The sequence below is a fragment of the Podarcis muralis genome, chromosome 10 (assembly GCF_964188315.1).
Source record: "Podarcis muralis chromosome 10, rPodMur119.hap1.1, whole genome shotgun sequence".
In the NCBI taxonomy this organism is placed as follows: domain Eukaryota; kingdom Metazoa; phylum Chordata; class Lepidosauria; order Squamata; family Lacertidae; genus Podarcis; species Podarcis muralis.
Window position 1 is genome coordinate 18621596 of NC_135664.1, and position 26447 is coordinate 18648042.

The window sequence follows — 26447 nt, forward strand, 5'->3', positions numbered from 1 at the left end:
TTGCAATAGTAGAAATAGAATTTTCTCCCCGATGCAGATACACTAAAAAAACCACTTTCATGTATATTGCATAAAACATACTGTCTAAAAATATATAGTGTTGTGTGTATGTGTGTATTATGTTGACCCACTTAAATTTGGCTTATGCAGATTTCTTAAAAATGGAATCATCAGAATTATAACCATCTATGTTTCTCCCAGGGAGGCGGGTGGCACTGTGGGTAAAAAGCCTCAGCGCCTAGGGCTTGCCGATCGAAAGGTCGGCGGTTCGAATCCCCGCGGCGGGGTGCGCTCCCGTCGTTCGGTCCCAGCGCCTGCCAACCTAGCAGTTCGAAAGCACCCCCGGGTGCAAGTAGATAAATAGGGACCGCTTTCTAGCGGGAAGGTAAACGGCGTTTCCGTGTGCTACACTGGCTCGCCAGATGCAGCTTGTCACGCTGGCCACGTGACCCGGAAGTGTCTCCGGACAGCGCTGGCCCTCGGCCTCTTGAGTGAGATGGGCGCACAACCCCAGAGTCTGTCAAGACTGGCCCGTACGGGCAGGGGTACCTTTACCTTTACCTTTATGTTTCTCCCAGCATATGGTACTCAGAGGCATAGCTTCTTTAAACATGAAGTCTCAATTTAGCAACGATGGCTGAAATCCACTGATAGGACTATTCTGCATGAAATTACCAAGCCCTTAAAAAAAAAAAAAAGCTCTAAATCAGTGACACCTCTACTTCTTATGGTAATGAATTCAATTATGCATTGTGTGAAGATATTTTATTCTTGCTTGGTCTGAACCTAAATCCACTCCGCTTCACTGGATGACCCCAAGTCCAAGTCCCTACAGTTTGCGCATGAGAGAATAATTTCTCTTTGTAACTGTTTGACTCAGATTGGCATGTCTTTTGTTCAGCAAGTATATCAAGAGCATGCTCTAGGCTTTTCCTGATTCTTTCAGTTTTAGCACTGAGCAATCAACAATGTTGTCTCCTAGTACAGCTTAGGTTGATCTTGACAGAAACTTCACTTTTGAAAATGTATTCTGGGCACTGTGGGTTGTTTCTCAAATGGTGAGAAATTTGTTTCTCAAATGGTGTGTTTCAAACTCGGAAAGGGGGAGACAGGAAGAGTGTGATATCATAACAATGAATCAATGTTTCATGGTGATTCTTTAAAGGTTTCAAACAATTTCCATTCACAAAAAGGAATGAAAATACTGGGAATGAAATGAGAAGCATTTTGACAAGGATCATTGCCAGCAAAGAGGGAAAAAATGGTGGTGTCAGAACGTTGGGCCTAGTTTGTAGGTTAGGTTCCCAGCGCTTGAGTGTATTTAGCTCAAGCAAAGTGATGTAACTTTGGAGGAGTGAATTTGTTGACTGTGTGTTAGCCGAGATTTCTGGTTTCAGTGCAAACTCTTAATAATCTGCTGGCAGGACTGAACAGCAGTCCTTAGTGTTCAATAGAAGCAGATGCAACTTCTTCCATAACTCTAGTAGACACAGATTCCATGTGGGAAATAATGTGCAACTCTGAGTAATTTTTGTTCACGTTATTGGAGCGCATTTTTTACTGCCTCCCTTATGGCTATATTCCAGAAAAATCACATGGGCACCACAATGCCATTTCACATGACTTATAGGGCCAGGGATGGTAATGCTCCATGTCTACAACTTCCACAGACACAGAAGCAGCTGACCAGTTGGCCTGGAGCCACTGTGGTAGCTTACCATCAAGTAGATTGCTGTTGCTTACTGGGAAGGACTTGGTCAGGAAGTGGAGAGGTTGGCACAGTGCAAACACAGTGGCAGGAGTGCTGGATTGATTCTGCTGGTGCCTTTGCACCTCAGCTCTTCCCCTCTCCTTCCTTGAAATCGATAGCAATCCAACCACCGAGGTGCCAGCTCTTCCCCACCTGGCAAGCTGCTTCTGTGACTGAGAGCAAATTCATTCCAATCATTTGGAAAATCATCTTGCAGTAGTTAAAATAATATTTTGGTTTGTATCTTTGGGAGGCAAGAAAGGAGAAAACCAATTGCATGAGCAGGTGCCTGTATGTGCTATGTTGGATCTCATTTTAGCGATGTGTTATGGCATAAAGCCCACTTCATTGGTATGATGTATAATCCTAAATTAGCACACAAACACACGGGCATAAGGAAGGGAATGTAAAAGTGGGGGTTATAATTTACCGTATTTTTTCGCTCTATAGGATGCACCTGACCATAGGACATACCTTATTTTCAAGGGGGAGAACAAGAAAAGAAAAAAATCTCCCCCTCTCTGCTCAGTGCCCCTTCAGTGAAGTGGCAGGAGAAACGGAGCCCCTTCCATTTCTCCTCCCGCTTCACTGAAGGGGCGCTGCGCAGCTCTCCCTCTCTGCTGAAGCCTTGCTGAGTCTTGCTCTCCCGGCTTCAGCAAAAGGAACCCGAAGCCTCCGGAGCTCTGGAGGCTTCCGGCGGCTATCCCTGAAGCCTGGAGAGTGAGAGGGGTCGGTGCACACCGACCCCTCTCGCTCTCCAGGCTTCAGCGAAAGCAACACGAAGCCTCCGGAGTGCAAAGAGAGCATTCCCTCTGCGCTTCGGAGGCTTCACGTTGCTATTGCTGAAGCCAAGGAGCCTGCATTCACTCAATAGGATGCATACACATTTCCCCTTAATTTTTGGAGGGGAAAACGTGCGTCCTATAGAGCGAAAATACGGTATAAAGAAGTTCAGTTCTTTTCAGTCTATATATTTTGGCTGCTAATTACACATAATCTTGCCCCTTTACCAAGACTATAAAAAAGAGTAGTGATATAGACAAGGTGACTCACCTCTTGCCAACTGCAGCAAATCTAGAGAAGTTATTTCACTGTATAAGTGAAGCTGATGAGGGGTTGTTTGTTGCAGCTTTTGCATGCAGTACTCCGAGTTAAGCTTCCTCTGTACATCCAACCACGTTTAATTTCTTTACCAGACAGAAATTAAATGGAATATAAATTGACATGAGGTGGAGCTAGGATACTTGTCCACACTAGAGCAGAACAACAATAAATCAAATCTGACAGCAACCCTAGCCTGGCTCCAGCTATAACTGTCATTTCTTGTCTTGCTCAATTGACAACAAACATTTACAGATGTGTTCACGAGAGGCGGGGTTGAGCCGAGTTCTGTTATTGTCTCACTCTATTACTTTTCATCCAACGGAGGTATGTAAAACAGGCAACATGCTGAATGCTTCCATTCCAGATGCTAACAGAGACGTTAAGATAACCTGTGGGATCCTATCTGCATCTGATATTGGAGAAGGTGTCTAGTCAGTTAAATCAAAAGCAATACAACTCGACAATCGATAAAGGATTATCCACACTAGCAGTTTTTCATGCCACCTACTGCTGATATTCCCATGCTTCTGCTTAAGGTCATTGATTGGTTTCTGAGGACCATTCTCAGCATTCCCCAAGACGTAGCTGATGAGGACAAAAGGGAGAGGCTTTTCAGTTGTGGTCTGAAGTAGAAAAAAAAGGAGGTGTGTGTCATCTAACCCCATCCTTTCCCGCCTTTAAGGAGGCTTTTCAAATCACTTTATTGCACCCAGTTATTTTTAATTAGACCCTTTAGTTCAGGGGCAAGGGAACTTTTTCAATCTGAGGGATATATTCCCTTCTAGGAGCCACTTGAAAGTTGTGTACAGGCACCAAAGGAAAAGGTGGACAGTAAATATAAGCTTCACCTTTCTACAGTATTCTCACTCATTTGTTCTGCCGCAATGAAGGATAAACCTAAAATGAAGCTACACCCTAAGAGTGAACATGATCTAGCCAAGTGAAGCACTATTTAAGGACTGTTGATGTCAGGGAGAAGGAGCTAAGTTTAGAATTCCTATAGAAATCCACGAGATTTCAAATATTATTTATTGTTTTCTTTATTACATGTATATCCCCTTTTCTTCCAATGAGCTCAAGGTGGCATACGGGGTCCTACTCTGTTTTATCCTCAGAACAACCTTGTGGGGTAGGTCAGGCTGGGAGAGTGTGGACTGGCTCAATGTCACCCTTTGGGTTTCATGACTGAGTATTTGAACTGCCTTGATTATCCCCTGGGTTGGGATAAAGCCTTACAACTGAATGGAGCACCCCAAATGCAGTGCTGTTCCCAGACTTTTTGCCACCTGCAACAGCCCAAAAGGCATCTCACTTTCAAGGGTGAATCTCTTGAAAAGTCTTGCCGCAGCATTCAGATACAAATTGCATCTATTTACACACAGACACTTGTCACTTCGCAGTCTTGCATGCCATCCCTCTTCCAAGTCATACTTTTTCTAGTAGGAAAGAACCCCAAAAATAGGTATCAAAAAATGAATCAAAGAAGCTGGTACTGATAAATTATGCAGCAGGTAGATAAGAGACTTTGCTTGTTCTTTTCTTATAAACCAAGCTACAGTGGATTTGAGCACAGCAGGCACCAATTCTGGTCTGGCATAAATCCCTCCAAAGAAAGAAGCAATCATCAGCACGCTATTTTCTTCTCTGCTGCAGATGGGTAAAGCTTCTGTAACTTTGTACCACTTAAAAGATGCTAAGCGGGCCATGGTTGCCCAGTTTGCCATGAAACAAAGATATGTGACCTTCCACTGCATGAAGATGGTGTGTTCTTATATGTGAAGTGAAAGGCTGTTATTTTTTAATAAAGAACCGAACCCTAAAGGTAGTCATGTACGAGGGTCATTCATTAAAGATTTCCCCTGACCAACTTCTGTTTATCGTAGGAGGATGAAATTGCACATGTATACAGTGGTGCCTCGCAAGACGAAATTAATTCGTTCTGCGAGTTTTGTCGTCTTGCGATTTTTTTCGTCTTGCGAAGCACGGTGTCGGAAAAGTTTCGGAAAAGCTTCAAAAATCACCAAAGTCTTCAAAACCCCCAAAAAAGGCTACCACACCGCATGCTATGAGTTGCTCCTCGAAGTCAAGTCGCAACTGTATTAACGGTGTTAAGAAAAAGGAAACAAACTTGCAAGACGTTTCCGTCTTGCGAAGCAAGCCCATAGGGAAAATCGTCTTGCAAAGCAGCTCAAAAAACAAAAAACCCTTTCGTCTTGCGGGTTTTTTGTCTTGCGAGGCTTTCGTCTTGCAAGGTACCACTGTAATTATACCTGGTAATACGTGGTAATTTGTAGCTCTGAACTCTTAACAGTTTCTCTGTTACGGGTGCTAACGTGGAGTAATGTCTGATAATGGAACCAGTTGAATGCAGAGCAGCCATCAGGTTCCTGTACTTGAAAGGGCACACACCACGGGAGATGTTTGATGAAAGGGACTTATGGGGAGGATGCCCTATCATATGATGTAGTCAAGCACTGGCATCATCAGTTCAAGTGTGGTCAAACTTCAATGGAACGGCTCCCATTCCTGGGCGGCCACAGTCCTCCATTGATGAAGACACCATCTGGCAAGTGGAGGCCGCCATTCTGGAGGATCACCGCATAACCATTTGCCAAGATCAGTGTGGGCTCTGTAGAAAAAAATATCCATGATCATTTGCACATGGGAAAGGTGTCCAGACAGTGGGTTCTCTGGCTGCTGATGCCTTTCCGGAAGCAGGAACAAGTCACATGCTCATGGGCTTATTTGGCCATGTGTAATGAAAACCATGATGACTTCTTTGCCAGAATAATTACTCAGGACGAAACATGGGTCCATCATTATGACCCAGAGACTAAATCCCAGTTCAGACAATAGAAGCACTCTCTCACACCACCTCCAAAGTAGGCACATGTCGAACCATCAGTGGGCTGGTCTTTTGGGACTAGTGCAGAGTAGTGATTATGGATTTCCTGGCAATGGGTACCACAGTTACCGGGACATACTACGCTTCACTGCTGCAGAAATTGTGGAAGGCCATCAAAACAGAGAGGCGTGGTATGCTGACCAAAGGTGTCTGCCTCCTGCAGGATAACACATGTTGCTCAGATGGAAGCATGGTCCTGTGGCTATGAAATCCTTCCTCACACCCCTTATTCTCCCGACCTCGCACCATCAGACTTCCACCTCTTTCCAACCATAAAGATATTTTTGAAGGGCAAGCTTTTCCCAGACGATGAAACGCTGATTTCTGAGGTCAAGTCGTGGCTTCTGACGCAATCTGCTGACTTCTACAGACGAGGTCTCCACAACTGCATAAAGCGATGGGAGAAGGGTTTGACTCTTCCTGGTAGCTATGTGGAGAAGAACTAATAACTGGGCCCAGTTTAGTTTGTCTCAGTCCAGGGGAAATCTTTAATGTATCTTAGGCACAGCAGAGGAATCCTGGCTGTTAAGATTAGGACAGATATAGGGAGGAGCGCATTCAGACTGTAAGTCCACAGATGACTTTCAAGGCAGATGTGTTCATGCATATATTTCCCTCACAGCAGGAGCCCCGAGTGCATTTATTTCCATTTGATCCGGAAAATTTTTGCTAGCAGAGGTTAAAATCTAATGGAAACATCTACTGTGCAAGTTCCAGGGAAGCAAACAGGAGTTAAACAAGTGTATTGTTGACAAAAGGCGATCTTGGACAAACATCCAATTCATTTCTAGGCTGCCTTTTCATTTACACATGTTGTGATTATTGTGTGCCTGGAGATTTTTCTGCCATCCAGCCTTCTGTCACCACCCACAAAAGAACAGGATTATATGTCATCTAGTAAGGGGATCCAGAGACTTTCAAAGCACCATGCCCCCTTCCCCACCCCAAATCCTCCTGAGGCCAGGCCAGTTTCTCTTTGTGTTGCTTTTAAAGGACTATTTTCATTGCCAAACCTATATTGTTGAAGGACAGGGCTGGGCAACTTCCATCTTGGAGACTGATTGTGGCCTTCAAAGCCTTTTTGTCTGGCCTTCAGATTCTCCCAAGGACACACCCATTCCTAAGGCCACACCACTCACCAGCCTGGATAGCTCAGTTGGTTAGAATGTGGTGGTGATAACGCCAAGGTTGCAGAATCAGTCCCTGTATGGGACAGCTGCATATTCCTGCATTGCAAGGGATTGGACTAGAACAGTGTTTCCCAACCTTTTTTGGGCAAAGGCACACTTGTTTCATGAAAAAAATCTCGAGGCACACCACCATTACAGCCCCGTGACGTCAGCGCGCAGCGTCACACCGGGAGGGACGCACGAAAGTGTAAGTTTCAATTTTTTCCCCTCCCCCTTGCCTTCCTTCTGTGCCAACCGCCAAAAAGCCAAGAAAAAAGCCAAGACTTTAGGGCAGCAGGTCGACACGGAAGAAGCTCCTACCTAAGGACAGGTGCGACGGCCGTGTCCTCTTCTGCCACACTTGGCAGCCCTGCCTCACGGTCGTGACTCCCACCCTGATTTCTCCCCGCAGGTCGAGCGGCACAGGCAGCCCAATGTGTCCAGCCCAGACACAATCCCCGCTTCCCCACTCTAGATCCTGAATGCGACCAAGTGCTCTGGACTCCCGAGCAGGGTGGGAAAGAGGACTCGCATCTGGTAGCCTCCGGGCTCCTCGCCTGCTCGAGGGATGGCATTGCAGGCAAGCTGCCGGCCGTCGCCATCGCCGCCCCCTCATGCGAGTGGACCTGCCCGGAGTGGTGGGACGGGGGAGGCTCGCTCTCTGTGGGGATGTGGCCCGCACGCGCGTCCCCGCTTCCTCCTGCCCAGGGCTGAGCTCCTTACCCGCAATCTCGGTCTCGTGCACGCGGATCCCACTTATTCTGAAGCTCGCGCCACTAGCTGGGGCTCTCACACTGTGCCAGGGCGAGGCGGCGCGGCCCACTGACATCATCGCGGCTCGCCGCCGCCCTCGACTTCCCTGTTCCCTCCCCTCCCTCGGGTCGCCGTGGTTACCGAGGACTGCAAGCTGCTCGGGCGAGCGTGGGGCATTAAGTGGGAGAAGGAAAATTAAAATTAAAACTCGCCTGAAGGCCGCCTCTCCGGATACAGTGGTGCCTCGCAAGACGAAATTAATTCGTTCCGCAAGTCTCTTCGTCTTGCGAGTTTTTCGTCTTGCGATGCACGGTTTCCCATAGGAATGCATTGAAAATCAATTAATGCGTTCCTAGGGAAACCGCCTTCAGACCAGGTCCGGGGACAGTCTGTCCCCCGACCTCTTCTGAAGGCTGGGGGGGGGGACAAGGGCTTTTCTTCCCACCCCCAGCATTTTAAAAAACCCCGGGACAGCGGAGGACTTCTCCGCTGTCCGGGGCAATCTTAAAATGCTAGCGGGCGGCATTTTAAAATCGCCCGGGACAGTGGAGGACTTCTCCGCTGTCCGGGGCGATTTAAAAGCCCCTGGGAAGGCAGGCAGGGGGGACAAAGATTTTCGCCCCCCGCCCGCCTTCAGAAGAGGTCCAGGACCTCTTCTGAAGGCCGGCGGGGGTCAAAAGTCTTTGCTCCCCCCCTGCCTGCCTTCCTGGGAGAGCGGAGAAAGGCAGTGCGTTTCTCCGCTCTCCCAGGAAGGCAGGCAGGGGTGAAAGTCTTTGCTCCCCCCCGCCTGCCTTCAAAAGCCGTCGGGGACAGCGGAGAAACGCTCTGCCTTTCTCCGCTCTCCCGGGAAGGCAGGCAGGGGGGAGCAAAGACTTTTGCCCCCCGCCGGCCTTCAGAAGAGGTCCTGGAACTCTTCTGAAGGTGGGCGGGGGTGAAAGTCTTTGCTCCCCCCTGCCTGCCTTCCCGGGAGAGCGGAGAAAGGCAGCGCGTTTCTCCGCTGTCCCGGACGGCTTTTGAAGGCAGGCTTTTGAAAGCCGTCCGGGACAGCGGAGAAACCCAGCGCGCCCTTGCCGCTGCCCCCCGACTTGGCTGGAAGGCTGGCGGGGGGAGAAGCCTGCTCCTCCCCAGCGCCAGCCCTGCAAACTCGGGGGACAGCGGGAGAGGCGCAGCGCGCCATCCCGCTGTCTCCCGACATGGTTTGGAGGCTGGCGGAGGGCTTCCTCCTCCCCCAGCCCCGCAAGCTCCCAGAGCGATGCCAAAGCTGCGCGCAGCTTCGGCATGGCTCTGGGTCCCGTTCTGGGGGAGGGGGAAGCTCGGGCTTCCCCCGCCCCAGCCCCACGCCTGGCGGTGGGGGAATAATTTTTTTCCCCTTTATCCCCCCCCCGCCAATTTTTCCCGCGGCACACCAGGCAACGTATCGCGGCACACTAGTGTGCCGCGGAACACCGGTTGGGAAACACTGGACTAGAAGATCCCTTCCAATGGTCCCTTCCAATTCTCCAATTCTATTAAACTCTGTGAGGCTTTCTCTGCTTTCTCCTCAAGTACTTTGGCAGGGCTGCAATGTGTCCTTAACCATGATAGTGCCTCTTGTGTGCTTCAAGGATTGATAGATTTATGTGTGTGTAGGGTGTGTATATAAATGTCTCACTGACACATGCCAAGAATGGGCCCTCCTGTACAAAGGCAGGAGGCACATCCATTGCTCCTATTTTTTGTCCCTTGCTTTGCCCACCTCATGTATGTAGACCCCAAAAGGTGGTCTGTAAAGGATTGCGGTCCTTGGTCTTCAGAAGGCTCCTTACCTTTCGTTTAGGGCATGTATATGTGTGGTGCTTTATCTGGGTTAACATTCAGACTTTGGCTTAAATGTGCAAGCAGTCACTACTTTTTCAATTATGTGTTCTATCACAATAAGTACAGGCTTCTCTCTCTCCCCCCCCCCATTTATGCGTCTTCAATTCACACGTGACAACGCATTCACAGCCCTGGAAACCTGGAAGTGGGGAGAAAGACCTGACAAGGATACTATCCCCAGAGCCCAAAGGGTAGATGTCACCACACTAAGGACCCAAGATATAGACACACATTTTTTTATTTGGCTGGAGATTTTTTTGGTTGATCTTTCATGCAATGTTATCTGTCACCAACATAAGGATCAGCCACCAGTGCATAAGGATCAGCCACCAAAGCAGCCAATGTCTTTCTAAAAGTGTAATGTCTCCTGAATCTTTGGAGATAAGACAGGTTATATCATTCTTTCCACATTCAACAGATAAGATACTGTGCAACTCCGGCTGGAGTGTAGATTTACGTTAAATCTGAGGGGTTATTTTTTTTTGCAGCATATTAAGAATTTAACTCTTTTTTAAAAAAGAAGGAAAACAACCCCTAAATTAAAATGCTAATTCAATGATTTTGCAATTCAGATTTTCTTTGAGCTGTCTGCTATAAATAATAATCTGCTGGCACACAGCTTTGTGGCTCTCACCACAAGAGTTCAAACATGTGTCCAGTTAATTGTTCTTTTAAATGAGCAAAATTTAGTAAGTCATGCTCATGTATATACAACTGGTTGGCTATGCTCTGGCAAGGCTATTTTTAGGTTGGAATGTTTTCATTAACAACAAAAACAATACAGGCAACAAAAAAACAAAACAAACAACAACAACAACACCCTAAAACTGCAATACATAATTCCGTTATGATACAACTAAGTAAACCAGACACATTATTTAAGTAATACTGGCACAATTAAAGGTATTCAAATTCATATCTCTTCTCCAAAAAGAAACCTTACTTTCCCATCCAAATAAGCCATACATTGTCTGCCATTTCTTAACCAGATGTATTCGACATGCTTAAGAATTTCTGTCATATGATAAGGCATATGTTCGTCTCCAGTTCCATACAGTGCTAGCCAATATGAACAATGGTCAAGGACTATGGAAGCTGCAGTTCAATAGCATCTGGAAAACAACACTTTACCCCAGTGGCGTAGTGTGGGTTGCCAATGCCTAGGGCTGCACGGAACGGCTGGGTCGGAGGGAGGGAAACTGATGGAGTTTGCATGTGCATTCCACTGCCTAATGACATCTGTGTCACCCACGAGAAAGCAGCCATAGAGATAAGAAAAAAAAGAGTCATTCCATTGTCTGGATAGGTCACTTCCTGGTTCACATAGAGAAGCTGTTTTTAATGGACTGCAGCTGAAGGCTCTTTCTCCCTGCAGACTATCTCAGCTTCAGCCTCATCTGTGGTGTTTTGGCTTCTTCAGCTTGGACCACTGACTTTTGCCACAAATTTCTCCAAACTCTCAGCCTCACTCAGACTTTGGGCAGCTTCCTTTGGTTGTTCCTTCAGACTCTAATCAAGCTTGCCTTTAGCCTCTTCTGAATCTTTTCCTCGGCCCCTTGATGATAATCTCTTTTCAACATCTTCTCACGTTCTCCTACAGTCTTGTAATATTTTGGATTGTGTCTCTTTAGCTGGACTCTCTAAACAATCACAAGGTTCTGTTTAAAGACTTCCCATCTCTTTGGACCATAACAGAGGACCAATAGGTTTAAACAGAAGGTTCACCAAAGGATCAATCACAGCTTGACTTGTTGAAGTCTATCAACCCATATAAAGGCTACTGCTGGCTATCATAACACTACATTTTATGAGACACATGGTCACCTCTTTGTGAACTGTATCAGCCTAGCTGTTTCTTGGGGGACTGCCAACTGAAAAAACCCCATACACTGTATCTTCCGGGCTTTGTTTCCACATGCAAGTCTTTCCATCTCGTTTAATTAGCTAGTTACAAACCATTGTTTTTATAACAGAACAACATTCTTACATATAAATTTCTTCTTACAATGTTACTGTTCCTTCACATTCACACTGTAATTTAGATGTCTCGCTGGAGCAGGGAGCGAATCAAGTGGAATTGTTACTTGCCTCATCTAATAAAGAACGTACTTTCAGAAATATAATTATGTATCTGCACTCCCATAAAGAAATATCTTTTTGGGAGACTGAACTGCCAATATTTAATGCTATTTAGTTTTATATACGTTGCTTGTTTCCTAAGGTACCTGACAAAAGCATACCATAATTTATAATGATTCTTCTTAGCAAGGCTATTTGAGTTCTCCACATTGATATAAAACTTCTAAAGGAAAATGTTATATGATGTTAACACACCATAAAATATGCTAAAAGGAATTTATACACGTAACAATGCCCTGATAAGGAAATGGCAAAAGGAATTAAATGAAGCACTTCTTACAAGTCTGCAAGACTTGTTTACAGTTCATCTTAGAATCTCTATAATATTTGCATACACTCTTCAAAAGAAAACTTGCAATAAATAAAGGGGAAGTTCATGGCAAAATTAGTATACTTGAAAAATAATAATAAAATGCAACTGTGCACGCTATTCTTCACAATCACTGCAGCAGCTGTTATTCATCACCATCATTCTCTAGGATACTAAGTAGCTGTCTTCTGCAAGTAAAATCTCTCTGTCCCTAAATGATACAGATAAAATAAAGATGTTTTACTTCTTTATGTGTAGGATTTTTACCCCACCCTTCCTCACAAGTCATCTCAGGGCAGGATAAAATACATTGTAAAATAGAATAGACCAAAATAATACAGTTGACTTGTAACTTGTGTGCATTTAACTTGCATGATCACAGCTTTATGTGATTGGGGGCTGGCCAGCTGCAGCCACACAATTTAGATGCACGTAAGGTAGAGAGCTTAAAAGTTACTTCTGTCCCAGGTTTTTCCTTCATGGAAAGAACATGAAAGCTCTCAGACTTGCTTTCCAGGCTCTGGGGAGACCATTGAAAGGTCTCATGGGGCCAGCCAATATCTCACAAGAACCTCCAGAACTCTGAAAGCAAGGTAAAGGGACCCCTGACAGTTAAGTCCAGTCGTGAATGAATCTGGGGTTGCGGCACTCATCTTGCTTTACAGGCCGAGGGAGCCGGCGTTTGTCCACTCTGCAGACAGTTTTTCCGGGTCATGTGGCCAATATGACTAAGCCACTTCTGGTGCAACGGAACACCAACACCAGAGCAGTGCACAGAAATGCCATTTACCTTCCCGCCGGAGTGGTACCTATTAATCTACTTGTACTTTTTGGCGTGCTTTTGAACTGCTAGGTTGGCAGGAGCTGGGACCAAACAATGGGCACTAATCCCGTCGCAGGGATTTGAACCGCCGACCTTTTGATCGGCAAGCCCAAGGCTCAGTGGTTTAGACCACAGCACCACTTCCTAAAAGCTCTCTTCCTTTGTATGGAGGGCAAGACCTACATGGTGTGCTAGGTTCTGAAAGGTAGGGATGTGGTTTCGATGTTGTTCTGACTATACATAATTTCAGGTTTACATGCAATCCCTGGAATGTAACCCCTGTGGAAGCTGCAAGTTGACTCTAGAGTTAAAACCCATCTAGCTGCCTATAAAAAATCACTACAACTGTATGGATGTATACATATGGATGTATACATGGAAGTTAAAATGATTATAGGTGCCACTTGCTGGCGTTCAACCTCCTACACATATCAAAGTAGAAAGCTCTCCTTTTTCTATAACATTTTTATTTATTTATTATATTTCTGTACCACCATTCATCTGAGAATCATAGGGCAGTTTACAGTGTAGAAACAGAAAAATATGTGACCTAATAACAAGCAAAACAATTACCTCCCCCATAGTTTAAAAGACTTAATTAGCCAAAGACCTGGCAAAAGGGGAATGTTTTTGCCTGGTGCCTAAAGATATGTAATGAAGGCGTAAGGTGAGCCTTCCTGGGGAGAGCATTCCACAAATGAGGAGTCATTGCAGAAAAGGCCCATTTTCCTGTTGCCAACTTCTGGACCTCTTGTTGACGGGGTACATGAAGAAGTGCTTCAGATGTGGGGTCTGGGTTGGTTCATATGAGGAGAGGCAGTACTTGAGGTATTGGGCTGTTTAAGGCTTACAAGTCATAGCCAGCACTTTGAATTAGGCCTGGAAAGTAATTGGGAGCAAATTCAGTTGGGCCAGGATTGGTGTTATATGCTGTAACCATCTTGCCCCAGTGAGAAGCTGGCCACTGAATTCTGCGCCAGCTGATGTTTCCAAGGCATCTTCAGAGGCAGCTCCATGTATAATGCATTGCAGTAATCCACAACAGAAAGCAGGCTATTCCTGTCCAAATAGAGGCACAACTGTGCCACCAAGCCACCTGAGCCTCAAATGACAACAATTGATCCGAGAGTACCTGCAAGCAAGCAACCTCTTATCCAGCCAGGCTATGGAACCACCCTCTCACCATGCCTCAAACTTACCTGAATTGATCTTCAGTTTATTGGCTCTCATCAAGTCCATTACTGAGGCAAGACATTGGTCTAGTGCAGGCATGGCCAAACTTGGCCCTCCAGATGTTTTGGGACTACAGTTCTCATCATCCCTGACCACTTGTCCTGTTAGCTAGGGATGATGGGAGTTGTAGTCCTCAAACATCTGGAGGGCCAAGTTTGGCCATGCCTGGTCTAGCACATCCTCTGCTACACCTGCAGGTCTAAAGGAGAAGTAGAGCTGTGTGTCATAAAAATATTGCTGACAACATACTCCAAAACGCCAGACAACCCTACTCAGCAGTTTCGTGTAGATGTTAAACAGCATGGGGAATAACATTAAAAGCTGAGGAACCCAGTATTGAATTCTTTCTGTTTCTCTTTCTGCACCATCTTTATTTATGGTAGTTTCTGGCAGTGGGACTCACTGAGTGTTCATAAATGAAATATATGTGAGTTTGTTTCACAAGCCATCTAAATCAGCATCAGTAAACATCAGTAAACATTCCTGCAGAGCATTGTTCAGCTACTTTTCCCATTTCCTTGTTTTGTCAAGTCATGTCTATGCTGTCTTTCGCTACACCTCTTGCAACAAGAAAAGGAACCCAATTCAAGCAGTGCAGAACTTTGCAATCATCTGGTTATAGGGGGAAGGAGGTCAAGCCCTCAAGCCATCAAACAGCATATCCCCAGCATATAGGCAAATGTCACGAAGGCTGCTGAAATTAGAAATGGAACATTTCTACAAAAAACAGACTGTCCAATATATAACCTTTGGCTCCGCACTTCTACAGCAAGGCATTAAAACTTCGGAGCTTCTGGAAACAGAGTTTTCCTTAATGTCATGATGGTTGCCGTTCTGTAGTGTAAAGAATGAAATTGGCCGCATGATTAAAGCAGATGTTTTATGAACCTCTGGGTAAAATTAAGTTACAATGGCAGGCTGCACCAGAATTGGCTGAGGATAGATGACTGTCTAAAGTACATCCCTATTCGCTGAAAAGAACTACTTTAATTTCCTTGCATTACCTATTCTTACAAGTTTTGACAGGTGGATGAATCATGTTCATTCAACAGATAATAAAGATATCATTTATTATATTAGTGCCTAAAACAGCTCTGTTTTGAGTGAACAGATGAATACTGTACTGGTTTCCTGTCTTTTTTTTCCAAAAGAAAGGAAGCATTTCAGTTTTTATAGGAGAAAAGAGGCTCAGAGATACTAAAGTTTTCCACCACTCAGAAATCAATGAATGATTTTAATGTAACTTACTGAGGCAGGAAGATATCAGTAGTTTTCTGCACTACTCTGACAAACTGATATTTCTTCCATCACTGGGGCACTGGTGGGGAGATAAGATTTAATAATAATAATAATAATAATAATAATAATAATAATAATAATAAATAATAATAATAATAATAATAATAATAATAATAATAATAATAATAATAATATATGGATAGTCATTTAGCTATAAATTAGTTTTTAGTGTCTCAGAGATGTCCAAATGATTATCCAGTGATCACTTGCTAGTGGTTTGCAAAACCAATGCTTGTGTAACTTGCTATTTTGGCAAAACAGATGACATATTCATTAGTTGACTCTTAAAATTCATCTAAATACCAGTCCTTCAATTTCCTGAAAGTTTCCCCACCCCCACCCCTACAAAAATACACTTCCATTTTCCTTCCTCCTTTGCAGGGCACTTTAGACTTCTCATGGGTGTGGGGTTGAGCTTACCTATGGTCTAAACCACTGAGCCTCTTGGGCTTGCTGATCGGAAGGTTGGCGGTTTGAATCCCTGTAACGGGGTGAGGTCCCGTTGCTCTGTCCCAGCTCCTGACAACCTGCCGTTCGAAAGCACACCAGTGTGAGTAGATAAATTGGTACCACTGTGGCGGGAAGGTAAACGGCGTTTCCATGCACTCTGGTTTCCGTCACAGTGTCCTGTTACTCCAGAAGCGGTTTAGTCATGCTAGCCACATGACCCGGAAAGCTGTCTGTGGACAAACGCTGGCTCCCTTGGCCTGAAAGTGAGATGAGCGCTGCAACCCCATAGTCACCTTTGACTGGACTTAACTGTCCATGGGTCTTTTACCTTTTTTTTTACCTTTTAGTGTTGTGAGGTGGCTGAGGGTCATGCTAAAGCCTCCTAGGAGACTTTGTATGGACAGAATCGAGTCTACACTCCTAGAGTTAATGCTAAATACATTCCTTCTGGTTAAGGGAGCCACCATAGCTGCTAGAGAGCCGTGAAAATTTGTGTCCTGGGCTTTATAGACACGTCTATCCATGTACTATCTGAAACCAAAGGGGCACATTGGTGGCCAGGTGTGGAATATATTATAATTATTTTCAGTTCTCTTATCCCAAGATGAAGTTCACGTGGCCATAAGTATGTGTGTGTGTGTGTGTGTGTGTGTGTGTGTGTGTGTAGATGTCTTTCACTTTAAACTACAGTGGTACCTCGGATTAAGAACTAATTTGTTCTGGAGGTCCGTTCTTAACCTGAAATAGTACTTAACCTGAGGTACCACTTTAGCTAATGGGGCCTCTCGCTTCCGCCGTACGATTTCTGTTCTCATCCTGAAACAAAGTTCTTAATCCGAGGTACTATTTCTGGGTTGGCAGAGTCTGTAACCTGAAGCGTCTGTAACCTGAGGTACCACTGTAAATGCATAATACTATAGGGTTTTTTTAGGATGACCCTTTGCTTGAAGAGGAGAAGTTTCATAGAGCTTACAGGTCCTGTACATTAAAACACAGGAAGGGAAAAATACAGATTTCACAGCAGCGGCTACATAAAAAAGCCATTAAGAGTACTTGGCCCTGCTGTACGTTACATAACCTAAAAGCAGTTACCACAGAGTCTTATTTGGAAGGCAAACTTATGTAAGGCAATTAGCTGTGGAAAATGATGAACTCAGAAAAAATTGGACCTGATTAAAGTCAACAATTTGAAAAGCAGCTTCTCAGGAGCATCACCCCGTTGTTCAACAAAGTTGTTTAAATGGCCTTTTATTGAGGTCAGAGGAAGAAAGGAAACTACAAATGGCTTGAAAGAAAGAAAGCACCACCACAGGAAATGGGTTCCTAATTATATGAGATTTAGGCTTTTGCATCTGTGTCTTAAACTGCTATAATCAAAAAGATCCTTTGAAATTAATGCAGCAATGTTGCAAAAACCTAAGGCCTGGGGGAATGGAAGACTGGAGTTGGGGTATATGCCATGTCTTCATTTAAAATCGTCTGAAGCAAAAGTGACATAAAGTATACAAATTCACCTGTGCCTCTGATGCATTCTCATCAACATGCAGTATTAGAAACTCCCTGATAAATGCTATGCTGCTCGGGGCAATGCTAATTCCACGACAAATGCTGTAACTGCTAGAGAGAAAAATATTTGAACCTCATAAGTGGTCCTCATGCTCTAGCTATCTTGATTGCTGTTCCACTAAGAGAACAGCTGCATATCGCTGCGGTTTCTTCTTAGGTTTTAGAATCCCTAAACTACAAAGACCAATAATCTTAATTTTGTTTTTGGTCTAGAACATTGGATAAATTTCATTTGAAAATTAGCAACAACGACAACAAATAATAAGGGGAGTACTAGACACCCTACAGCCCATCTCTTTTCCAAGGTCTTCTTGTTGTTTAGTCGTTTACTCGTGCCCGACTCTTCGTGACCCCATGGACCAGAGCATGCCAGGCACTCCTGTCTTCCACTGCCTCCCGCAGTTTGGTCAGACTCGTGTTTGTAGCTTCGAGACCACTATCCAACCATCTCGTCCTCTGTCGTCCCCTTCTCCTTGTGCCCCCCATCTTTCCCAACATCAGGGTCTTTTCCAGGGAGTCTTCTCTTCTCATGAGGTGGCCAAAGTATTGGAGCCTCAGCTTCACGATCTGTCCTTCCAGTGAGCACTCAGGGTCGATTTCCTTAAGAATGGAAACCTAAAGTCTTATGTTTCCTCTTTTTTGGTTCTGCTTTTAATATTTATATTTTGTCCTGCTTTTAATATTCATATTTTATTGAAAATATTTCAATTAAACAAAAAAGGGAAAAATAAAAAGGGAACAAAAATTGCATAAAAATACAAAAAGAAGAGAAGAGGAAAAATACTATAATTCTTACATACTTGTCTAATCCAAAGGCATATAAGTGAAATTATTATTGTAATAAATATACATTTATTTATTTATAGCTTACTATTTTTGTATATAAATGCATTCCAAATGTCATGATATGTGTCCATACACAATCTGTATCCATAAGCCAGTGGTTTTCAACCTGTGTGTCGTGGCACCGTAGAGTGCCTTGAATGATGATCAGGGGTGCTGTGGGCAACACTGACCTTTGTCCCTCTTTGCTTCCCTCCTTTCTTTGATGCCCTCTCATGAATCAGGAGGGCGGGAGGTAGTGGAGGACAGAGGTGCCTGGCGTGCTCTGGTCCATGGGGTTACGAAGAGTCGGACATGACTAAACGACTAAACAACAACAACAACATGAATCAGCCTCCCAGAAGTTTGTATGCCTTGCATGATGGTCAGGTGTGCCATGGGCAACACTGGCCTCCATCCCTCTTTCTTCCCTTCCCTCCCTTCTCTGATGCCCTCTTGCATCTCTGCCTCCCAAAGTCTTGCACACCTGTTTGTTGCAGCCACCCAGACTACAAGCTCCCCAGGCGAATGGTGCCTCTGGGGCTGGCCAGGGGGTGCTGGTTGCCAGGAGCTGAGGCAGCCTTGGCGTAAGCAAGCAAGCGGGCGAGGGAGCCCAGCAGCCAGTCCACTAGCCCTTGCTGTTGGGAATGGACAGACAAGTCCCAGGCCCCTGTGGGGCAGTGTGAGGAGGCACCTCTCTTTGGGGCAGAGGGGGCAGCTCAGAGACCAGGGGCAGCAGTAGCCCAGAGGACTCCCAAGGAGAGGGGAGAGGAGGCTGAGGGAACACTCCACAAGGGAGGGTGTTCAAAAAAGGGTGAGAGGCTGCCAGCTCTGCAGGCGAGGGGTGACATAACTGGGCCCCTGAGCCCCACAGGGGTGCTGCAGAAAGAATGTAGTTGGCCAAGGGAGCCATGGAATAAAAAAAGGTTGAAAACCTTTGCTAGAAGCTATCCATTCATATGTTGTCATATCTTCTATCCATTGATTAAAGGAGGGCATAGATTTATATTTCCAGTGGTTCAATATCAGCCTTTTAGCCATGGTGAGGCCGCAAAGAATCAATTTACATTGGGCAGTTGCCAAATTCCATATAGCAGGTACATAATTCAAAATAAAATTATCCTCTGACAGTATCAGTTTCCTCCCCCCCATATAATATTTATGCAAACTAATACTTTCTCCCAAAACTTCATAAGCATAAGCAAATGTTTCAAAGAAGCATTATCCTTATTACATTTCCGCCAACATATTGCCTCTTATGTAAAAAAGCTAAGGTAGTTTTGTATTATCCATAATTTGTTCTTTATGTGCTGATGGTTGCAGAATTGGACTTCGGCTGGTGGGTTAGGGCCCGAGCTGACCTAAAGGAGCACCACAGCAGCAGCAGAATCACAATACATACCGGTATATGTGGTAAAAAATTAAGGGGGCCTCCAGTTGCCTAGGTGGGCTAAACAAGGGTTGTTTGGTCAAAAAGATAGAATACTACTGTGTTTGAGAATGATTTCGCTGTTGACCTTTCTTCTGTTAGAGATGCATTCGTATTCCGCTGTGGTTATGGTTCCTGGTCCGACATGTCTTTTGTTGATGAGTTGATCTATACACTTTAGGTAGTCACCCCAGTATTACTCAGAATAAGTGATCTGCACTTCCTTTAATTTTTTTTTTTTGGGGGGGGGAGGGAGAGGCAGAGGGGGGTTGTTAGCCTCAACTTGTTAATAAAATGGAGCTTAGAAAATTGGCCAATGGCAACTTTCTGGAAAACAGATATATCATTTCCCCATTTGCTTTCTTAATTTATTCACTGGACAATATGTGCTATCCTGCTCATGAAGGCTGCAAACTTTTTTGTACTTTTTGAATATTCAACTCAGCCTAAATGTCACCAATCAAAAAACAACAACACAAAAGAAGCTTTCTTGTTAACTTGTTGGACTATACAGGGTTCCCCCCACAAAACAGATCCACTTGGGAGAAAGCAAGATATACAGAGCCTCTGATTCTCCCCTTCCCTCCTTTTGTTGCTGTCTGGCAGTGTCAAGATGCAACGCCAGATGGTCCTTTTTAGGAATCTCTGCTGATATAATTGATTTTGTTAAATTCAAAAGGGGTTGTCCAAATTCTGTTTCTCTTTTGAGATGACATGCTGCTTTTTGGAATCCATCCTGTTGGAACTGGAATGGCTCCAATTGCCCCAGTTTCAAGCACACAACCTGAATCTACCAAATATTCTGGATACTCTTCATCATATTGCCTTTTTTTTAAAAAAAATCCAGGTTTGTTGGTAACCTCTGCCATGTCTTGGCCTCAGTTATGGCTGGAATTTAACCTTTTTCTTTTATTAAAAGAATAAAACTTTTGTTAAAAGTTTGTTTACACAATAATGCATAACAGCATAAATTATTAAAGTTTTATTTTTAGGTACATCTACATTCATTTTATTAGCCGAATGAGCAAATATTGGGACTGATCTGACTGCAAAGTGCAAAAGTGGAGCAGATTGGTCTGGCTGCAAAGTGATGGTAGCTGACAGGGAACATGAAATGACTTGTTGAGATTCGGTTTCAGTAATGTCATGCCCAGGAAATAAGTAAAGGGTTGATTATAAATGAAAAGCATTTTCTAAAATGGAACAGAACACATATTTAGCAAACTTGCTGCGGACCTGGCCCATAGGAATTGGAATTGCTGTGTATTCATGATTGACCCAGCCTAAGTTTGTGGTCTTTAATGTGAAAATAGTGGTATTAAAAGTACACAAGCATATCCCAATTTCATCTGCCAAGTGGTGATGGGATGTGTATTAGAAGCTAGGCTGGGTTAATTGTGCAGGAAAAAAACTTATGAGAGTAGTACGGTTGTAACCCCCCTTTTAAGGAATAACTCCTCAAACTATCCTCATAGGAGGTCTTTATATAAAAGAGAAACAGAATTAGTTCAAGACACATTTACAACACCATCCCAGCAACTAAACATGCTTTTAAAAGTGAGCAATTAATTGAATTCTGGTAAACATCTGGCTAGGGAGTTAATTGTCTCCCTCACGGTTTGCCTAGGCCTTTTTTTCATTGTTTGGTTTGTTGGGCAGAAATCACTCCTCAAGGTAAATGTTATCAACTCTGAATTTTGCTCCAATGGGCAGAACTGGACATCAAATTCACATTTGAATTCCATTCCTAAAGAACAGCACAAATTATTCAAGTGTTAAGATGAATCCAAGGCTGCTGCTGTGGAAGAAGCAAGACCCTTTTGGGTGTTAATGCTGTGAACCTCTCCATCGCAGGCTCGGGCTTTATATATGTGCAAATAAACAATATATCACAAAGATGCTACAGTCTCCACTATTGCCTGCATAGAAGGGAGGCTGTTTTACACTTCCAGTGCCACAATAAATTAGAATATCCATGCCAGGAGATTTGTTGGGATGTACAGTGGTACCTCGGGTTAAGTACTTAATTCGTTCCGGAGGTCCGTACTTAACCTGAAACTGTTCTTAACCTGAAGCACCACTTTAGCTAATGGGGCCTCCTGCTGCTGCCATGCCGCTGAAGCACGATTTCTGTTCTCATCCTGAAGCAAAGTTCTTAACCTGAAGCACAACTTCTGGGTTAGCGGAGTCTGTAACCTGAAGCGTATGTAACCTGACGCGTATGTAACCCAAGGAACCACTGTATCCAATTTTATTCCTATGCAGAGTAAATGCAAGAAAGCTGTTGGATTGGGCCAATGACCCATCTAGGTCAGCATCTCACGTTGGCCAACCAAATGCCTATTGGAAGCCAGAAACCAGGACTCAAGGACTACATCCCTCTGCCCACTTGTGATTCCCAGCTCCTGGCTTTCAGAAACATAATGCTTCTGACAGTGAAGGCAGACCATAGCCATTGTGTTTAGTAAGCATCAATAGCCATATTCTCAATGAGTTTGTCTAACCCTTGACTAATTGAAAAAAAGGACTTGACTAACTGAGGTTCATTAACTTCAGTGGGTCCACTCTGAGTTTGATACAAGTCATTAACTAAAAGTAGAAAATGATAGGCACTAATTATTAATTGCTATGCCTAAGTAATTAGCATGACCTCTTCAGAGTCCATGCATGTGCATGTGCATGATCATGATCATCATTATCATTTATACCCCACCCATCTGGCTGGGTTTCCACCACTCTGGGTGGCTCCCAACAGAATATTAAAAATAGAATCAAACATTAAACTTCCCTGAACAGGGCTGCCTTCAGATGTCTTCTAAAAGTCAGATAGTTGTTTATTTCCTTGACATCTGATGGGAGGACATTCCACAGGGCAGGCGCCACTACCGAGAAGGTCCTCTGCCTGGTTCTCTGTAACCTCACTTCTCTCAGTGAGGGAACTGTCAGAAGGCCCTGGGAGCTGGGGCTCAGTGTCCAGGCTGAATGATGGCGGTGGAGACACTCTTTCAGGTACACTCGGCCGAGGCCATTCAGGGCTTTAAAGGTCAGGACCAACACTTTGAATTGTGCTCGGAAACGTACTGGGAGCCAATGTAGGTCTTTCAGGACCGGTGTTATATGGTCTCGGCAGCCACTCCCAGTCACCAGTCTCGCTGTTGCATGCTCATGAACATAGCATGCTCTCTAAATACAGATGAAAATAGGGGCAAGTTTGTAACATCTCTGGCCTCACACCAAAAATAAAACTACAAACCTTCGCAGTTAGACTTTGTTGCGGGCTCTTCATCACTGTGTGCTTAATGCTGCAGTAATTTACTCTGAAAACATCTGTCATCCTTTGATTTAAAAGCAAAGAAGGTGCTTGTTCTTTTGTTTAGAGAATTGTTGTTGTTGTTACTGTTATTAAAAAAAATTCACCAGTAAAATAATTTGCTAGCATCAGTTAAAAATGTACGGTAGGTGAAATTGATTCAAATTTTGGCTAGGAATTTCACCATCTCAGAACATGTCTTCCTAAGGGCATGGTGTGATGGTATTTATGTCTCATTCCCAATCATTGCCTCAATTAGCTTAAAGGTCCTCAAATTCTGCCATTTTAGACAGCCATATGAACTGCTAGTTTGGCTGCTCTTAGCAGATGCTGCATAGCTTGAAGGGTGCATAGAAATTAGGGCATTTCTGAACACTTGGGGACCACTAAAGAGATTTAGTAGTCAACTACTAAAAGGTCATTCTTTGTTGCAGTACATGGCTGTCATTTAAATCCGGTGGCCTTGGAACATGATCATTCCTAGTCGGCTACAGAGAGTTGACAAAACAAATGGCACAATTGCAGCTCAGCGCTTTAAAACCCGGGGCTGAAAATGAATGAATGTGTGTCTCTGACTTTGGTTGGCTGCTTTATTTTTAAAGTGAAATTTTTAAACGTTACCGTGCTTTAATCTTTAGCATTCTCTCCCTGAACTGACGTCTGCACAATACTTATTCAAAACAGGAGGGGTGATAATCAATAGCTGCATTCTAGAAAATACCGTATTTTTTGCTCTATAACATGCACCTGACCATAACACGCACATAGTTTTTAGAGGAGGAAAACAAGAAAAAAATATTCTAAATGAAACAGTGGATGTATGATTTTTGTGGTTCATGCTGTGGCCACAGACGTGATCTGACGGTGAGTTTGGGGTAGCCCAATGCAAAAATCCTGAGGATCCACGTGGATCCATGCTTTGTAACCACATTTTTGCGCCATTGCAACCCCATGAAACAGTGTGTGTGTGTGTGTTTTGGTGCAGGCTGTAGCCATGGATATGCTATGTGATCTGATGGTGAACTTGGGGTGACCCAGTGCAAAAATCCTGAGGATCCATGTGGATCCGTGCTTTGTAACCATGTTTTAAGTGGGGAGGGAAGGAAAAGCATTCAAGGGACAAGGAGCACGTGTGGGGTGTGTGGAGAAGGATGCTGCTAATAATGCAGAAGAGGGGTTTAAGGGAAGAAGGAACATGCGTGGGGTGTGTGGAGAAGGATGCTGCTAATAATGCAGAAGAGGGGTTTAAGGGGAGAAGGAACACGCGTGGGGTGTGTGGAGAAGGATGCGGCTAATGATGCAGGAGAGGGGTTTAAGGGGAGAAGGAGCTCGCGTGGGGTGTGTGGAAAAGGAGCTTTTCAGCGAGCTGAGCGGGGAGGGGGGAGGGAAAGAGCACTGTTGCCAACCGGACAGCAGCCACTTACAGCAGTGTAAGCAGTTCCTTTCCCCTCCCGCTTTGCTCCTTCTCTCCCTCTTTGCTGCTTTACACAGCTAATGGCCCAAGTCCTGCTCAGCGGATCAGCTGAGATGCTGGGAGAATCGTAATTTCCCCCTCTCCCTCATCCCGTGCCCTCCTGTCCCCAGCAGCCTTTTTAAAAACCTTTTTACTGGTTTTCACTGCGCTCGTGGCTCAGAGCCCTCCTGTGCCCTGCCGTCCCTCTGCAGCCCCATTGCTCCGTTTAGAGAGCGCACAGACCTTTGCTAGCTGAGGCTGCAGCAGCTGTTGCTGGCTACGCGGCGCTTTTTCCGGCTCGCTATGGCTCCCGTCTGTCCCTCCTCCCGTGTAAGCGGCTGCTGCCCGCTTTGCTGCCATGGCTCTCCTTCCCTCCCTCCTCCTTGGCTCCTCCCCCTCCTCCTGGCTGTAAAGCAAGCAAAGCTAGAGCCGTGCAAAGCCCTGCAAGCGGCTCCCGCTTTGCTTGACTGACGGCAGCCATGGCTCCGGTGGAGTGCATTCGCTCCGTAACACGCACAGGCATTTTCCCTTACTTTCTAGGAGCAAAAAAGTGCGTGTTTTGGAGCGAAAATTACGGTACATCTTACCTGGTCTTTCTACTCTGAAGTTCAGTCTTTCTGCTTATCTATTTGTGTTTGCGTCTTGTTGATTCTTTAGCAAACACAATGCCAACGGTGTGTGTTTGCCACACTTCATGCTAAGTTCTGCTGAGTAACCCCTGGGGCACTTTTTGAGTGGTGCGGAACAACAGTACTCTGTTTGACTGAGAGAAGGAGAAAGCAGTCTCTCCATAGCTTAAAATGCATCCATCTTGTTCGCAGAATGCTTTTCAAGGATAGAAGAAAAGACATTGCACTGAACCATAACCTGCCGCTCCAGACAGCTCTGGAAAATAAGCTGTGCCCTTACAGCATTCCGACACAATTGTTGCATCTTTGCCCTTTGCTTTTCACCCTGTTCTGTTGTGTTTCCTTTTGTTGGTGTGGGGGAAAAGGTTTCCCATTGTTTGCAGTCCTTCCCACTCTTTCCACCCACCGCCAATATAGGCAGTGTGAGAAGCATTGCCACGGCGTAATCTGGCAGGTTCAGATTTGCCAAACTTCCAAGCTGCTCAGTATTTCTGAACTAATCCAGGACAGGAGACCCACATCATTGCAGCCCCATCACCACTCACCTAGCGCCTTCCTCGTGAAGGGGTGGCCAGGACTGTTTGAAGCATCGGGGGGGGGGGTTAACTGCATGGGTAGAGCCCCCACGAGGATGCCTGGAGCAGCAGTGAAAGTCAGCTCCCTTTCCTAGCTCTGAAGCTGTGCTGTCTCCCAATGGGTCACGAACCTCTGCCATGCCTCCGGGTCCACATGCTTGTTTCACGTGTGACAGTTGTTAGGAGTTCAGCCTACACTCGAGTAGAATCCTGGCAGAGACACATGCCCAAATGGCATGTTCCCTCCCTCCTGGTCGATCGTTCAGGAGCTTCATAAGCTTTCTTCAGCCCGAACATCACAGCAAGGGACATCAGCACACTTAGGGATCTGCAGAGTTTGCGCCACTTGCGTAACAGACCTCAGCAACTCAGATTTTGGCTAATCTGCTTTATTTACATACAGTGGTACCTCAGGTTACAGACGCTTCAGGTTACAGACACTTCAGGTTACAGACTCTCCTATCCCAGAAATAGTACCTCGGGTTAAGAACTTTGCTTCAGGATGAGAACAGAAATCGTACGGCGGCAGCGGGAGGCCCCATTAGCTAAAGTGGTACCTCAGGTTAAGAACAGTTTCAGGTTAAGAACAGACCTCCAGAATGAATTAAGTTCTTAACCCGAGGTACCACTGTATAAACACACAGAGAGCACTGCAACATGGCTCCCTCTCTCTCTAGCATCAGGCAGCAAAGAGAAAAGGACAAAGGACAATAGTCCCACTTCGCGGAACACAGTAACACAAACTTCCTGTCTCCGTCACTTCCCACTTTGTGGAGTCAAAACATATACCGTCATGTGATAGACAACAATCCCATAACTGCAATCACGGAGCAGGAATTCTAACAACAGTCATCCCCCAAATGTTGGGTGC

At 44.9% G+C, this 26447-nt stretch overlaps 1 protein-coding gene across 3 annotated transcripts in view; it reads left to right on the top strand.

Moving 5' to 3' along the window:
* The window catches only part of GRM8 (glutamate metabotropic receptor 8), a 564733-nt gene that overhangs the window by 503948 nt on the left and 34338 nt on the right, over window positions 1–26447 (top strand). The window lies entirely within an intron of this gene.